The sequence below is a fragment of the Thermobia domestica genome, chromosome 3 (assembly GCF_964235325.1).
Source record: "Thermobia domestica chromosome 3, izTheDome1.hap1.1, whole genome shotgun sequence".
NCBI lineage: Eukaryota > Metazoa > Arthropoda > Insecta > Zygentoma > Lepismatidae > Thermobia > Thermobia domestica.
This window is the reverse complement of record NC_137456.1, coordinates 77,778,101-77,793,420: the sequence shown is the minus strand read 5'-3', so window position 1 is coordinate 77,793,420 and position 15,320 is coordinate 77,778,101. Positions and strand designations below refer to the sequence as shown.

Below are 15,320 nucleotides of genomic sequence, written 5' to 3'. Positions count from 1 at the left end.
CGAAATGTGGTGTTGGAGGAAGATGGAGAAGATAAAATGGACAGAGAGAGCAACAAACGAAGATGTTTTAAAACGAATAGGAGAGAAGAGGACACTTCTAGCCACCATTCTTCGTAGAAAGGCCAATTGGATTGGACACATCTTGAGAAGAAATTGTCTTCTTCACACACCCCATAGAAGGAAAGATGGAAGGGAAGCGGGAATAGGAAGAACACAGCTGATCGATAATTTGAAAGATAGGAGAAAACATTGGGAATTAAAAGAGGAAGCTGAAGATCGAGAAAAGTGGAAGAAACATTTCCAGACCCAAATCTAAAATTGAAAAAAAAAAAAAAAATCCTCATTAGTCCCAGGACCTGCCGAAAGGCAGAATACTTTAATAATAATAATAATAATAATAATAATAATAATAATAATAATAATATATTATATGAGAGATAATAAATGACATCTCAACTGTGGTCGCATAGATAGTAGCGACACTATGCAGTCCAGTTGTAAAGTTTTTGCTTCCAACAAGTAGAATAGAATAGAATAGAATAGAATATTTTATTGTCATTGAGCTTTACAAGCAATAGACAATATCCGAATGGGATATAGATATATAGGTCTGTATAAAACAAAAGAGAAGAAAAGTATTCATAATATACAAACAATTGCTGGTTAATAATATAATAAACAGCCTTATAATATTTGAAATAGAATGACTCTGGAAATTACTACATAGTTTCTATACATTCACTGAACTTTCCAATTGAACAAAATGGATTTGCCATTAACCAACCATATAACTTTCCTTTATAAATCTTGAATAGCAGCTGCTTTTTTGACGTTGACATTCTTACTGTTTCACAGATTTGTTGTATATTTAATTATAATTTACAGGTATGATTGTTTTGAATGATGAATAACGGAAGTGCGTAGAGGTCACAGTCATAGAATGATTTTAGCAAGATACATAAACATGAAAATACCTTGTGGTAGGACTACTTTATTTTTACGTGAAACATGAAGAGAAGAAACTGATTGCAAGCAATACGATTCACTGTACATATAATCACTGGCGCAAATCCCGGGGGGATGAGAGGGACATGTCCCTTCCAATCTTGGAACTGCGGGGGGACTGTCCCCCCAATAATCCGATTTGAAATGTTTGTTTTGGGGGAGAAATGTGATGATTTATGTCCGATTGCCACAAAAATGAAATTGATGTCCTCCCAGAATAAGTTAGAAATCTGCCCGCCTCCCAATCTTGAAGGCAACTCTGCTCTCCTGATTTTCTACAGTATTGATTTTCAACTTCATAAATATTTTGAACATCGCTTAAAAAAAAAAAATATGGGACGTTCTTACCCGTCTCCCCCTTAAGGTTGAAATCAGATTTGCGCCCCTGCATATAATCATAGCTTCTTTGAAAAGATTTTATTTGGGGGCGGGGGAATCAAACTATGGGAGGGTTTCACTGGAACACTATTTACTAAAGGATGTGCTCTGTAGAAGTGATAAATAATAATAATTTATGTTAGCTCCTCTCGTAGCGGGGATACAAAGCCCTTGGAAGTATGCCTGGGAGGGACATAGCAAATACTAGATGAATTGAAGACCGAAAGGGATGCATTATAAGGCTGGAAGAAATAATGATCTGAGGATGTAGTCACAGCGATGTAACACGGTGTCAGCTTCCCGGACGTTCTGCTACTCTTGAAGCAAGAATGATAAAGAGCACGACAAAGCCCTCATTGAACTGTTCGATTAAAACAAGAGAGTTTGCTAAGTTGCAATCGAGATCAACTGCCTGGAAGAATGAAGGACGGCAATAATTCATCGGGTGAATGCATGAGACATCTATTGGCGGGTTTGCAAACTAACGTAAGGATTATTCTTTGAAGTTAGTTTTCTTCTCTTTTTCTTTTAAGTTTACTTTTCTTGTTTATTTAACGTTCAGATTTGTAGTTGCGTATTCAGAAAAAGCATTCAAGCTAAAGAAACATTTAATGGAAGTTTGTGTATCTTCGTATTGTACGTCCACATAGTCTTTTGCCGTTTTTCCTCTCTTCTTTTTCCGTCCTTTTTTTCCGTATGTGCATCCATTTTACTCATGCACGATTGTTTAAGCGTGGGTTAATGCACGCTATTAATTTCTCATCCTAACAAGAAAGATATCACCACTTAACAAGTTATATCATTTTTCTTTTAAAGAGGCTCGTTTAGTAAATAACCAGTTTGCCAATATACGTGTTTACTTTATATATTTTCTGTTGGATTCACGTGTGAAAAATGTTCTTTAAGACACATGCATTGGCGCTCTTTTTCTCTTTAAGGTCTAAAGGTCCTTTTTGCATGTTGCATACATAATGGCGTCGCGTGACAAATGTTTCGTTTTGTAAATGGAAAAAGGGGTAAGAGTAAGTACACGAAATGGGCGTGTGTATGTTTGTACGAGTGTGAGTATTGCTTTGTTTTATTAATGTTATGCACACAAGAATTTGAAATATGAATTAAACATTTGTAATAGCTATTCTTTTTGTTTTTGAGTCAAATAAATTGGTTTGTGGCCAATTAATACATTTAAACTATTATTATTATTATTATTATTATTATTATTATTATTATTATTTGCAACTAGCTGTAAGCATCCCGTTGCCAGATCTTAATTCAAAACCTGGGTAAAAAGAGACAGGAAGAAGAATGTTCTTATTCCATTGCACTGGTATTTACCCTGTGGTGTTATGCAAGCCCGCACACCCAACTGTAATATTGGTTGCATGTGGACAAAGCGTTCTTAGAAACCGCGAGACTCATGCATACATTTTGATCTCCGCAAATCCCCCATCTCGAGCTGAAAATATAAAAAAATAAATGTTTCGTACGCGATAAAATCTGAAGAATTTGGTGGATCTAGGTGTCTCACCTTTCTATGCGACGTGCGTTGAAAATGGACTATTTAAGTAGTACTATGGAGTGTGTTGAAAATGGGCTGGTTAAGTAATATGGAGTGACATATTACTTAAACAACCCATTTTCAACGCACGTCCTTCTATCGCTCCAACTTTTCCTTCTTAAATTCTTCTCAATGTGAGAGGAACCGGAGCTGGCATGACAATGGGTATCCTCCTTTGAAAATAACGGATCTTGGATTTTCACCACACACACCTTATTAACTAACCCTACTGCATATGGGACCCGGAGGTTCAATGTCATATTCATAAAAGCAAAGCTCTCCATTGACTTCTGTTTTTAATCAACTGAATCCAGTTACTACTTTGTATTCCTATTTCTACGAGATATCTTAATAATGTCCATTCATCTCCACGTAAGTATTCCTGATGGTCATTTCCCTATTGGATTTCCGGTTAAAATTTTGAAAGCGTTCCTACTTTGATTCTGGCTATATGATTTGTCCACTTGACCCTCCTCGACTTGATAACCTAATAATATTTGCTAAACAATATAAATTATGTAGTTCGTCTTTTTGAAGTCTCCGCCATCCCCATTCGCAACTTTTCGGTCCGAAAATATACATTCGGATTTTATTCTTAAATGCTTTCAGTCAGCATTCTTTCCTCAAAGTTAAGTGACCATGATCCGCAACCATACAGCTCAATAAGCATAATTATCGTTTTATATATATTTTACGCTTCAATTTCTTCGATAGAATTCACAAGGACATATTAATTTCGTGTTATCATTCCCTGCCTTTAGTCAACATTTAATGTTTCTGTGGTGTCGATATGGTTTTGGTCTGTTAATGTTGATCCTAGATATCTCCTATCGTGTTTACATCATCAGGATACTCCCTAATCTGGTGAGTACTATTCAACTCTAGGCCCTGGTTGCTATGCTATCTCTAATTTTCCTTATAGCGTGTTCGAGAACAAAATTGAATAATAAAAGCAACTACTCATTTCCGTGTTTCGCTAAAACTTGTCAAAACTAAAACCTGTTGTGTTCTTTCCCAGCTTAAGTATGTTAATTTTTGCTATAGTACTGCTACTCACAATGAAATGGTCCCAACCTAACAAGTCCGAATTGGATGAAATTTTGTATAGATACTAACTTGGGATCGGTGAATAATGTGGGAATAGTCATTCGATTCGCTTTTGCGTACTTTACGAGATATGCAGGGTGATGCAAAACAGTGAAACACGTCCAAAGCCACACACATATTGTAGGCTATTAGGAAGGACTTCTTATAAGCATTCAGGGTTTCTCGGCAACAGGGCTTAACCATTTATGATGCTGATTTTAAAAACTGGGCTATATTATAAAAAAAAAAAAATGTTTCTAGAAAAGATATACAAGAGGAGTTAATTGACATCGGAAAAGCTTTTGTAACAGATGTGAATAAAATTATATCAGAAACTCCATACAATGCTGATTGTGTATTCAACACTGATCAGACGCAATTTGAATACGAGCTTTACATCGGGTAGAAGTTTAGTACAGATAGGTGAAAAACATATGCATGCAGTTGTGCAATCAATCGCGTCTACCACGCATTCATACACTCTTCAGGTTCACATGTCATCGGCTGGCAAATTAGGAACACGATTTTATATGTTTCCAAGAACCGAAAGGAGAGTTCGGATCTAAAATTAAACAAACTCTAGGCAGACACCTTCCATTTAACCTTGTCGTTGATGCTAGCAAGTCGGGAAAACCCACGAGACTACATGTGAAAAGATGGCTGATGAGCGTGTTCATTCCTGATTGTACGGATGATACGTTACTGCTATTAGATTCCTGGGGTGGACAGACTGATCATGATATTTTTAACGACCCCCAAATACAACTGATGTTAAACAAGAAGACGCTTCGAACACACAAAATTCCTCCCAAGACTACGAGATTTGTGCAGCCACTTGACGTTTACTTTTTCTGGCAGTACAAGCTTGTCATTCGGAGAATTGAAGAATACTTCCGACACAAGATTATACTTGAAAATAGTACAGAAAAGTTGCATGATAGTCTTTATAATGAAATTACATTCCGTGGTCTATAATAAATTCTGTTCCCCTGCACTGCAAGACATGTTAGTGTATGCGTGGCACAAGGCTGGATATGTAACAAAAGAACTGAACAGTGGTTTCCGAAATATTCTTCAAACTCTATTTCAAGTTGACGATGATATATGTGCAACAGAAGATTGAGGCAGCAGCATTTCTTACCTGCACGTACTGTTCCATGGCTCTTTGTTCAACTCACTTCGTTTGCAATCCACACTACCATCAATAGAGTATGTATCGTTTTAATTTCCATTCAATATATTTTAACTGTATTTTCTTTCCTTTGTGTGCTATTATGACATGCATTAGGGTAAAGCGTAGATCTTCAGCACTTGCTTCTTACATACTTGTCTTACGTTGCATTCTGCTTTACATCATTCTATATATATCGTAAAGTACGCAAAAGCGAGTCGAACGACTATTCCCACGTTATTCACCGACCTAAAAATAAGTATCAATACGAAATTTCGTCCAACTCGGCCTCGGATTACATAGTTGTCTTATGTTGCATTCCGTTTTGCAACACCCTGTATATCTCGTAAAGTACGCAAAAGCGAATCGAACAACCTGTCCCACGTTATTCATCGACCTCAAATTAGTATCTATACGAGATTTCGTTCAATTCGGACTTGTCAGGTTGGGACCATTTCCTTTTCAGAAAAATCTATCCCAAGTAGGCCAATACGTAATTATTCACTTCTAATTTCATATTTCCAGCTTCTATCTTCGACTTTGTTACAAAATTCAAAATCACTTTCGTGTTTTCCATATTCGTTTAAACCCGACTTCATGCTCTTCAATTTATTTTTATTTATTTATTTTTTTATTTTTTACCATCCTCTGCAACTATGTAGTGTTATTCGCAAACATGCTTAATTTTGTCTCGTAAGTAGAAAAATTATGTGATATTTCCTCATAAGATAGAAAGTGGTGAACATTACCTTATTCTAGCTCTCATAGTTGCTGAGTCTCTATAAATAGCGCAATTGTGTTCTAGTATCATGTATTTTTGCATATTGTGAATATAAATTACATATGTATTCTGTTTTTATTTTACAGGTGAGTACTTATTTCTACATTTACTTGAGATACCAATTCCCGAAACTTGTGGTAAGTCATTATTTAGTTTTACTTTATAGGTATAAATTTCGTTTATAGTAAGATGATTTACTAATTTGGGCCAAATAGTGTGAGTAACCTAATTTGGTTAACCTTAAAACTATAGTATAACACTAATCAGTGGTTTACATTCTAAGGAACACAAGTTCAAATAACACCAAATTTAAACACGAATGCTAAATAATAATAATATCCAAAACTTGATTTTGCGAGACTCAAATTTCAGGGCAAGGCCTTTTTTCGACTCCCTGCATTTACACACATTTTACATTATTATTATAAATGGCTATTTCAGAGCAATATACAGGGTGTTTCAAAACAACACCGACAACGTTTAGGAGGTAATTCTTGACACCAAAATAAGACAAAAAATATAGACCAACCTGGGTGCACAAATGCTTCCTTTCGGAGTTATATGCTGCCGAAAACATGAAAAAATGAATTTTAAAGGTCCGTAGTTCCAATAAATACTATGGGACCTACCGTAGTCGGGTCAAGACTTCACTTAGGAACTAATATGTGCCCTATCCAAATATCCATGTTTGAAAATCCTGCGGGACGTCCGTAACAATTTTTATAGATATGGTTGGTGAGTACTTCAAATTATATGACCGTTGCGAAACTTCCTCTATAAAAAATGTTGCGTGAGTATTGCAGGATTCTGAAACTTGGATATTTGGATAGGGCACATATTACTTCCTAAGTGAAGTCTTCACCCGACCACGATAGGTCTCAGTTTTTTTAGCTATGCATCTTTAAAGTTAATTTTTTCCATGTTTTCGGCAGTCCGTAACTCTGAAAGGAAGCATTTGTGCGCCCAGGTTGGTCTATACTTTTTGTCTTATCTTGGTCTGAGGAATAACTTGCCAAACTTTGTCGGTGTTGTTTGGAAACACCCTATATATTCTGATTTCTAAATACTGATTTCTTAGACAAAATGAGACTCAAGCGCGCGCGCGTGTGTTTCTTCAAGGGGTTGAGGGATACTAATTAAAGGAATTTAACATGGAAAAATAAAATTAAGAAAGCCACGAATTTCTCCTAAAAAAAAAAAAAAAAAAAATGTATTCCCTCTAGATGTTCTACTGAGAAATTTCCTCCCAAAATGTAGATAGAAAACTCCAAACTTTATTTATTTAACGGATCAATTTAATCTGGAATTACTTGTGTTAACAATCTAAACTGTGTAAAAATAATAATAGGAATGGAAGTGGAAGGAAATGGACGAGGGTGTATATTTAAACGTGCCACCCCAACAATTCGCCTGGTGGAACTGAGGTAGAAGAACCCTGTAAGATCTAGTCAAGATGGCCAGCCACCAGATTCGAAGTCGGGACTTATAGATTGCAAAGCAAGAACGCTAACCACTAGCGTGCACTTGGTTTCTAACATTGTCTGAAATGCTGCTACACAGTAGAGGAGGAGCTATGGTAGACCAATCCGCGAATGCTCAACTATATAATACGTAGTCAGTGCCTCGATCCTGACGTTATTATTTTGCTCTTTTATAATGGCTACTCTTAATTCAGATAGCTCAAAGTTGTGCTTTAACCTGAAATTGAACCCAGATCTACGTGCCCGCTATCAATTTGGATGTACAGGAGCATTTGTAAGCCAAGTGCGTTAATTAAAAAAAAAAAAAAAAGTCAGCCGATACAGTACGTACATGCATCATTTCGATAAACACATATAACAACGTTTATTGATAATCGCTTGTATATTCTACCATAATCCAGCTTCGATTTTATGCTGCTGTTTCTATCTGTCGGTCAGGAGTTCGCCTGCTATCTGGCGAATAAAATGACAATGTGCTCTGCTGGGAGTTGAAGCCAGGACCAACCAAATGACCTCCATTTCGGTCTATCTCTCTATCGAGGGAGTAATGCTGTGAATCCAATCAAACCGCATTGACGCAGTGGGTGGTTTGATGAGGGAGTGTAATTGGGCTAAGCAAACAGGGAGGAGGAAGCGATTTGAGCAGGAAGGGTGGAGGATGATGTTATTTCATACCATCCTAGACAGATATTTGATTTTATCGTTTGGTTAATTTTTTCCTCCTCATGGGACATAATTAGAGATCGGTAGGGTATATTGACAGAAGGTCTTTTTTTAAAATCGCTCATTTCTTTTTTCTTCCCGTGATCTTTCTGGTTGATCGCTGCGGTATGTAAGCCTTTGGTGGCAATAACGTTACACGGCAGTTAAAGTACTATATCCAAAGTGCACGTTAGCGGAGAATGTTCACTAAGTTACAATAGCTATTTCCAGCTTTGATGTGCACCAAAGCCATAGCATAACATTGTTTACTAGTTTAATGGGATTTTTTTTAAATGTCGGTAGGGAAAACGTTAATATCATTTAATAGCAAATATATTAGCATTATAAAATTGTTAATAACCAAAATCATGAAAAGTATCAGCAATTGTAAGGATGTTTAACCAAAGATTTTGTTACGAGGGGTTGTCATAAAGATCATACTATTACCAGGAAGAAACGGAGCCACGTGTAGGTAATCTTTGGTCACTTAAAGCGATTATATATATTTTCCAGTGATGGATCACTTTTGGAATATCCTAGTTGTAGAAGATATAGTCTTGGGTATTATAAAAAGCGTTCCACCACAGGAATCGTATATTCATCATCCAGAAAGAGTAGAGGCATGTCACGAAGCATAATCTTCAATATTATTATTATTATTATTATTGTTATTATTAATAATAATAATAATACCCACTGGCATGAGTCATTCACAAACCTGAACCGCTCCAACGCCATCTGTTAGCGATCGGCGGAACTACGTCCAGCCTAGCGACGAACACGTGGATTGCATATCGCGTCGGCGTGTTTCTTACAGGCGTATCAGCTTTTTTTTTTAACTTTTGTGATCCGTCTTTATTCACGTAACTCTACAGTTTGTCTCATGACGCTCGGTGCACTGGCCAGGAATCGAACCCGGAGCCACACAGACATAAGTCCAACGATATATTCAATAGACTGTAGAGCACCATATTTAATTTGGTTATGGATTGTAAATTTAAGGACTTAAATCAAATGACGTATTATGAAATCTGTAGCAGAATTTCTGCAACATTACTACCATTTAAATTAAAAAAAAAAAAAAAAAAACCATGGATGAGGCATACTTGTATACTAACTGAGAGATCTTAATACGCTGGTGAAGTAAACGTCATTTCCGCTTCCTGTTCAATTAGCTGGTTACAAACAAACCAGCTTTGAGCGGGTTATATAAAGAAGTGTACATAGTACTCGCCTATGAAAATGATTTGTTTCGTTTTCGGATATAACCATAACAGTTTAAGAGGTACATACAATGTTTTCTTTTTCAAGAATGAAATTAGAAATATTGTACTATATAACTTATTAAAGAGAAACAAAAAGAAAGCCACACAGTACAACAAGCGATATGATGATTAATTACTTATTGGGCGAACAGATATATATCAATGTTTTTGAAGAACACTTTCTCTCCTTGCATATGCTGCCAGAAAGAAATTAAAATACACATATTTTTAGCAAAAGCCCCCTTGTTCTATCTTTTTTTGTTCGTTTGTTTGTGACATTTTTAAGCTAATTTCGCTGTTTAATATATATTAATACTCAGAACACTGTAAAATCGTTTCTTAGTAAACTGATAATTGAATCACACCTTTAAAGGCATACTATAATCTTCGACAATGCCTGCCCCAGCATGGACTGTGATTCTCACCTGCATCCGCTCTTTCCGATTCTCACCAGCGTAAGTTCGATAACATTTTTACCTTTGTGGTTACATATATGTGTAAAAATTTGAAACTCTTGATACAATTGAGATTTGCAGGCAATGGATGATTTTAAAATTGGTAAATGGCGTTACACATATATGTAAGACAACCGCATTTAAGTAATCACAATCTAACCTAACTTTGCCATATGAATGTTGGTAAGAGTATAGTACATGTAATATAGTAAAGTTTAAACCGGACTTGTTACTTTGTCTCATCCCGTTTATAATTGCTCGATCCTATCGATCTACGCTAAGTATGCATGAGAAATACAGGATCATTTTTTGAAAAAAGTATGTGTAAAATTTGTCTAATCTACGAAAATACTTCTGTGCAAGGGAGAACATAGAGATAGCGTTAAAAATGTGCCATAGTTACTAAGAAATTGAAATACATATCTACTTGTAGTGATTACTAGCCCTGGCTAGTGTACGCTTTTCGTACAGTCTTTCTTTCACGCATACCCAACTTCACTGATCTACCTAATCCCTACAGATGCATCCTTATATGCGCTTGAGTTTCAAGCTGTCCTTAATCATCATAGATGTAGTGTTACGTGAAGTGACCACCCAGCGTAAGTTGGTACGTATTCCCCTTATGAATTTTAATACATGTATAGTCTGGAATGTTACAAATCTGTACGCCGTTTGTGGTAGACGCAAAAAAAAAAAAAAAAAATAAATAAATAAATAAATAAATAAATAAATAAAATAAATAAATAAATAAATAAATAAATAAATAAATAAAATTTAAAAAATCAGATAACATTAGGACATTATATACTGTAGGATAGTTAGAGAGTTATACCTTTTAAATTATTTAATTATTTCTGGTGACGCATTTCAACTTTAACAGTGCCAAACAAAGAATGGACACCCGCTAACAAAAGGATGAAGAAGAAATTAGGAAATTATTTCCACGAAGATGCTAAGTTTCTGAGGTTATGTATTCATAATAGTATATTTTAAAATGCATTGGTTATTCTAGCGCTGCATTTCTTTGTTCCGAATATCTGATCACTAATTTTATAAAAATAAAGTTTCTTCCATATTAAACATTTTCACTGAAGCTAAACAAACAATATGACAGAAGTATATAGTATAACAATTTTCAATAATTTTAATTAAACTCAATCTAAAATTATTATTAAGGGGCGCTCATGTACATGGTTGGGATTCTCACTCACTTCTTGTCCAGCAAGTTATTGGCGATTGAATGAATTAATATGTAGAGCAATTTTGTTTCATATTATGATAAATATGGCCTTTCTGTAAGTATAAAGTAAATATATTCACTGCTATTCGTTAAATATGTAGCCTCATATTCATAATTTTAAGTTCATCTTTCACAAAACTCACAACTGCCACACAACGCCATTGAAACTGCCTTAACAACCACCTTAGCAACAGATTGTTTGTAACCAATATGGCTGCGCCCAGTAAAATTCACAGCAGACGACTTCAGCAGCGTATAAGGTGCATAGGTCCTAACAGAGACGCACAATCTCTTAACAGCAACACACGTTAAGAATGTCCTGAAAACAGGGGCGGATCCAGGACGGACTTCTGGGGGGCTGTGGGTTGTAATACCGCTACTTAGAGCTACTTTTAAAGAGCTTCAGACTCTGGGATGGGTTTTATTTGTATATAAAATAAAAAAAAAAAAAAAAACACTTCCCTCTCCTGGTGGGGGGTGCGATCGTCCCGAACGCCCCCCCTGGATTCGCCACTGCCTGAAAAATTTCAGATATGGTAGAACTACAAACTAAACTTACTTTTATCAGCTGTAAAGTTATCAAAAAGGCATTAGGCTCATGCACATCATATCAAAGAGGCAAATTTTGCCATAGTTACAAAGGGTTCAGCTATTTCCTGTTGTCACCAGGAGACACAAAGATTGGCCTGCTTTTCCCTTGAAATAAAGTCGTCCATATTCTTGACCTTTTGTGATAAAAGCTGGTTTTGTTTGTGTGCAGACTTATACCATATTTGCCCAATGTTCAACACAAGATGATCTACGAAGTCGACTGAGAGTTCCGTCTCCGTTGTCATAAATAAGTTTATTGCCGAGCTACTATATATTCGCCTGTAATATTCGTGGACAATCTACGAAAACTCTGTTCAAATTAGTAGACACGGTATAGATTCATTGAGTTCCCTATAGTTGTTAAAACTCTCAGTAGATACGTAAATTAACGAAACCTAAAATTAACCATCTATTAGGCACCTATTTATTTATTTATTTATTTATTAAGTTTGCGGAGTTTTGGCGCTCAGAAATAATAATAATAATAATAATAATAATAATAAACAGATTTGTCAGTAGTGTTATCGAAGTTATTTTTCTTCGTCTGATTAACATCAATTGACAAAAGACCTAATCCAGATACACGAATCGGCTCATTGCTCTTGTCAAGTAGCTATGAGATTACTGGCAACCTGCCGAACGAACGTTTACACTTTGGCATAGATATAGACAATGTAGCAAAACAAACATGTAAGAACAGTATTAATTGAATCAAGACCATGAATCTTCATTGTGTATATATGTATATGTTCTTCCTTGATAATTAAAGCTGCTGCTAATGATAATTAAAGCTATTGTCAACGGTTAGTAAAGCATTCAGTTGAGACAAGAAAGCTAAGTAAGGAATAATGCTTATTACAAGGTGCGGTGACACAAAGATTTACAACAACGTTTGCACAAACTGTTGCGCTTTCACTCGCTAAGGAAGTGAGGTGGGTCCGGGTATAAATTCCGTAGTTGACGGTTTTAACGTTCTTTCGTCCGTACTTCCAAGCGAATGCTGAGGAAACTTTTTTTCAGTGTGTAGTGTACTCAGGGCCGTAACTTGTGGAGGCAAGAGGCAAACTATTCCTCTATTTAAGCTCCTTGTCGTCCGAGAGGGGCCCACCTTAGGATAAAACTTTCTTATTCCAACGTGAATGTCTATATGCAGTATGAAATAGGTTTAGTACATCCGAAAAACAAGACAACCCCCCATATATATATATATATATATATATATATATATATATATATATATATATATATATATATATATATATATATATATATATATATATATATATATATAATGTGTGTGTGTATTGGCAGTTGCATAATATACAGAACACAAAATTTCAAAGTTAGACGCATTCGCCAATCCAAAAATCATGGTCGCCCGTAACTCCCACGTACAAATTATGAACCCCCCTGTCCCACAGCCTTTCGTTTGATAAAGAGAGATTATATCAGGACATAAAATTTCAAAGCCAGACAATTAGATTTAGGATAATCAGGGCAAATTACAACGTTGTGACGAGTTCACATGCCGTTTTTTCTCTCACTCAATGACAATTACTTTCGTGCGAAGCAAGCTGCGCGGCCCTGAGAGTTCAGGCAGGAACCATTTCATACTGAACATCAGCTTTAAATTTTCTACTGGTCGCCAATGGCGACCTGGCGATCGGAAATTTTGCGCCCTGATATATGTCTATACCTTGGGGTCCGGTACACAGAACTTTGTTTTAAAATTGTTTAACTAATTATACAGCTACACAAAAAATAAATGTGTGCAAATCAACATCTTCCAGCAGGTACAACAATATTGATATGCACGTAGAATCACTACTTTATAGAAACGCATAGTCTTACAGTATTATACTTATTATTATTATTATTTTAAACAAACAAGCAAACAAATGTATTGTGAGCGTTCAGTGAAGTATGTCGACAGTGAAACAAGGTTGGGAACCACTGCCCTAAGATGAAGCATAAATGTCATCTGGGCCCTACTTCAGTGGGACGCCAACTGGGGCTCCTAGAAGTAATAAAAAATGTTTATTAGTCTTAAATTGTAATTTTAATAGGGGGAGGAAATTTCGTATGTTAATAGGGGCCATACTTCACATTTCTCTGATTGGGGCTATTTACCTCCAGAAAAAATTCAAGTTAGGCGTTAGGTGAACCTAATTTAAGTCTTCTCCAAATTATTTTTCTTTTTCGTTATTAATCTTTCTAACATTTGTGACCGATTTGGAATAAGGAAATGTATGTTTGTAGTAGTCCAGTGGCGGCTCTTGAAAGAAGTCATATCAGTAAAAATACAGGAACAATTTTATTCTACAAGCTAAGAGATAAACAAGAATTAGAACGTGAGGTAAGGTTTCTTCCCTCAGCTTATTGCGATTTATCGATGTGGCTTCCCGTAAGAAGCGGGGGGCAAGGTGGCTCAGTGGTAGCGTTCACCTCTGGTGCTTGGGGTCCTGGGTTCGATCCCAGCCCCCGCCAAGTGAACTTTGTGGTGGGTTTTCTCGGGGTTCTCCCGTTTCCTCCCACTTTCTTCATTCCACCATTTCACTCATCTCTCATCATCACGCCTAACCGGCATAACCGTGGGACGTAAAACTTTAGGATTTCATTTCATTTCATTCCATTCATTTCATTCATTTCATTTCATTTCATAAGAAGCGCCACAGGAGTTTGTTGCTTGGCAGTAATATTAATAAACGAACCGGTACATGTAATAACTTGGCCACCCCAATACGGTATAACAAGTTCGCCTCAGTTATGCAAGTAAAGTGACAGAATCCCAAGGAAGCATAAGTGGTTTCAAATACATACAGCAGAGCTCCCTGGATTAATAATTGTGTGTAACAGGTAGACAGAAATTACGATTGCTCTAGTAAGATAGAATACACTCGGTGGAACGCCGTTGTTTTCGTCAAGGGCAGCGTTAGTTACTAGTAGAATTGGTTGAGTGAAGATAATCGTAGTTATCAGAAGCAAGTGCATAATTTCAGGACGATGCCGCGAGGAAAGCACGTGCCTATTTAGAAAAGGGCAGCGATGTTTAACCTTCATAAAGAACGACATTCAGTGCGAGGAATTTCCAAAGAAGTTAAGGATATCTTAATCAACTGTTAATGATGCAATAAGACGATAAGCTACTTTCGGGACACACGAAGATTGTGATCGTCCAGAGCCGTCTCGAGTGAAAACAGGGGTAAAAGATATGCGAATACGATTACTTAGTAAGCGTAACATGAGGTAACAACACCGAACGGCAGAGGTCAGCAGACGCGTTCAAACAAAGTGTCCGTTAGTACCGTGAAACGGCGGCTACAGGAATCAAATTTACATGGGTGTGTAGCCTAACATAAGCAGTGTTTAGGCGTGTTAATAAACAGAAAAGACTACAGTGGGCATACGCACACAAAAACTGGACGGTCAGAGAGTGGAAACGTATGTTGTGGATCGACGAGTCTAAGTTTGAAGTGTTTGGAGGAAGAAGACGACGATTTGTGCGCAGATCTCCAGGTGAGAAAATGCTACCGGAATGCATAACGCCGACAGTAAAACATAGTGGAGGGTCTGTGTTAGTTTGGGGGTGTTTTTCATCTGCTAAGTT

The 15,320-nt window shown here is 36.4% G+C and overlaps 1 protein-coding gene across 3 annotated transcripts in view; it reads left to right on the top strand.

Moving 5' to 3' along the window:
• The window catches only part of Pkc53E (Protein C kinase 53E), a 1,159,983-nt gene that overhangs the window by 145,437 nt on the left and 999,226 nt on the right, over positions 1 to 15,320 (top strand). The gene's annotated exons all lie outside the window — the stretch shown is intronic.